Genomic DNA, 3,605 nt, shown 5'->3' on the forward strand with positions numbered 1-3,605 from the left:
CCTGCAGGTGATTGTAGCCATATGATTTTGACATCATTGTATCATGACACTTTATATATATATGAGATGATGCATCTTTGCGGTAGCTATATGCATGTGTACCTATGTGATGAGATGTTCTTATGTGATGCTTATGATATGGATGCAAATATGTATATGATGCAATGCAATTTTTTTTTTTGTTCTTTTATGTTTTATATGTGTATGCATGATGCAAATGTGAATGTATGTAATGCAGATGAATATGATAATGCAGATGTAAATTGTGCTAACAGGTGTTGTGTGCAGGATGTGATGCAGTTGTGATATCTATATGTATGTATGAGATGCTTATATGTGGTAATGTAGGTGCAACTACATGAGATGCAAATATTTTTGGTGTGTCATTATACTCAGTCATGTGATAGCAGGCTACGCGGACTCGAGAAGGATGATGGAAGTCAATCAAGAAAGGGGGATGAAAGACAGAAGATATGAAAGTGAAAGAGCTTCTTGTGCATTATCATCATTGAGCTTTATTATGGCAAGTAGGTTATGACAATCGAGGCATATGTTTGACCCAGAAAGTCATTGTACCTGTTTGCATGGAGATAAGACAGTCATAAACAAGGAATGCCCCAGTTCATACTAGACTCACAGTGTCCTCATATCCTTGGACAAGTCATAGCATTACTAAGAGACAATCCACAAATAGCAAACAAAATAGGTGACGATACCCCATCCTCGCCTTTCTAGTCAAAGACATCCTGGAGATAGAATCTCTAGTCAGAGACATCCTGGAAAAGCTAAAAGACATGTCACCAGAAGATAAAATCAAAAGAAAGCCAAGACTCGACACCAACATCCACTGTAGTCCTCAAGTTTAGTGTCTCTTGTCACTTGTATAAGTCTTATTTGATTGTGGTCACAATGTTTACTTTCACAGAGAGGATAGATAGCACTGAACCATAATGTTGTCTGAGTCTGTTGAAAGATTTGATTTGTTGAGGCCCATTGTTGCTGCTGTGTCTCATCTGAAACTGACTGAATCCATGAAACTGATACTTTATTGTGGAGAAGATGAAACTTTATTGCGGATCTGTGATACAGATGTTGCTTTATTGCGGATTGTGCGCGAATAGACTGAAGGAAGCTGGAAGAAACTGTACTCCTCGAAACATGTGATGTTCTCAATTCCACACCCATTACTAGACATAGGATTTTCCTTAGCCACAGATAGGATCTGATTTATTATGGATGGTGTGTGGGGGAAAAAGTGACACCAAGCAAACATGCCCTAATCTCACTTTCAACCACACACTTGTGGAATACGAAAGAGCCTAGAGGTATCACACAATTGGCTACTTCTTCTTGTGGAAGAGAGAGCCACAGGCTACCTATTAGGATTTCTATTCCTTTGTTGCAATTGAAAGATGAAATGATGCAAGTTCAATCCCTAACCCCAAAGTGCAAGTATGAACTAATAACAAGATTGCAGAATTGAACTTAAACAATGGAAAGCTGTAAACACAAGGACAAGACAAGAATGTAAACGCGTACCCGGAGTTAAAATCTGACTGAAAATGTTCGAGACGGGGGCGCAGGCGCCATTGTCCTGATTCTGCCCCTGAAACTGCTCCAAAAACTGTTGTTTTGCACTTTGGAAAAGCTGTCAAAAATGCTAAAAATGTTGTCTGTCAGGAGGACTAGGGTGCCCAGCGCCCCTGTCCCAGGGACCAGGGTGCCCAGCGCCCCTGTCCCAGGGACCAGGGTGCCCAGCGCCCCTGTCCCAGGGACCAGGGTGCCCAGCGCCCCTGTCCTGGTAGGACCAGGGCGCCCCACGCCCCTGTCCTGGTCTTTGAGATTTGGTGTGTTGTTTGGTCTCCGTCTGCTTCTTCCGGATCTGTAACTTGCGGTGTCGTCCGAGTCCTGAAACCTACACTTATATCTGAAAAGGTGTTTGGGTGGCTATATAGGGTTTTGCCTTAGTCAAACCCCCGCTTCGGTGATTTCCACCTCCACGAATAGCCAAGTTGTATAGTAAAATGTATTGTGTGTGCAGACCTAGTGTGTGTGCAAGGTCCTTAAATGGAAGAAAGCAAACTAGAGCAACCTAGAAAGTAAACCCTAATTGCTTGTAAATGATAATGTAAATGCTCTAAACCAAGATGCAAAGTGATCTAAAGCATGAATAAGTGATGTAATTTGAAGCTTATGCAAAGACATGAAAACAACATGAAATCATACCCAACCCCAAGGGAGGAGTACAAGCCAATCTTCAGTCGGTAATCTCCTATTGCTCTTCAATGTCTTCAAAGCCCTAAATCTATGAATGAAATTGATGAATGCTTGATGGATGGATGTTGAATGTTGTTGGAGTCTTCAAAGATCTACTCTTTCGCTGCATAGAAGGTCCTTGAAACCAAAAATCGCATCCTTTCAAATGAAGAAAGAGAGCTCTTATATATGAAACCCTAGGTCTTAATTCCAACTTTAGGCCGACTTAGAGATTGAATCTCCCACCAATTTCTTGGGGTTAAGCTTTATTTTATGATTGGATCGCGCTCCTAAAATTTCGGGAAAAATGTCCGGGACCATGTTGCACTCCGGGCGCCATGGTCCTGACAACTTTTCACCAAATTTTCAGGACTGTCGGATATGATGATTTTAGAGAGAATCCCGAAGTTACAGCTGACTTCGAGATGTTTTGACCCCCGAAATCAAGCCCCCAAGTTCAAAATAGGACCTAATTAGGGTTTTAGATTAAATGATGCATTGGAAGAATAAAATGAAAGGGGCACACTTTAATGAAAAGGGCCCAACTTTATGATATGGGAGATAATAAAATAGAACCTTAGACCTAATTAATTTAATTAATTAAGTGCTAAAGGGGAAATGCGATGCAAAATGCAAAATGCGCCAAGGTGGGTGCTAAACTAGGTGTGAAATTGTACCACCGTAGCAAGTGTGTACAATTTACGATGCTACATTTAGCCCCCACTTTAGCGGTCATATGAACACTACGTGCATATGCAAGCTAAAGTACAGAAAAGTAAACATTATTTGAAAAAGGATATATCCATAAGTTTGTCGAACGAAGCCCCCAGCAGCATCTGCAGTACAGAGTTAGGAACCGCACCCTACAAAACCACATGTTAGATCACAAAATCACCTAATGCTTACTAAGGAAGGTGTTGAAAATTCGAGGGTAGCTATATGCCCCCCCCTATTTCGGCTTGCTAATTTTAGTGAGTTGAAACAAGGTATCATGTTTACCACTTCGAATTGTTAAAGAAAATTGATGACAAATGCTCTCAAGAAGATTTGATATGAGATCAAAAACTAATGGAGAATCATTTGGTAAGAAAGAGGACTAAATCTCAATTCCAACACAACAAAGAGTGTGAGGATTTGAGAGTTCTCTAACACAAGATGAAGGATGTAAATGGAAACAAAATGCAAAGAGAAGAAAAGAAAGGAAAAGGCATGAATACACACATTTGTGATCCATGAGAAGAATAGTGAGAGAGAAAACATGGACTTCTCGCCACTAGATCTTGTCTAGGTGATCCATGGGAAAAAGGAAATGGAAAACTAGCCCCTAGAGTCTATCTAGGTGATCCATG

Source organism: Cryptomeria japonica, chromosome 8, assembly GCF_030272615.1.
Source record: "Cryptomeria japonica chromosome 8, Sugi_1.0, whole genome shotgun sequence".
Lineage (NCBI taxonomy): Eukaryota > Viridiplantae > Streptophyta > Pinopsida > Cupressales > Cupressaceae > Cryptomeria > Cryptomeria japonica.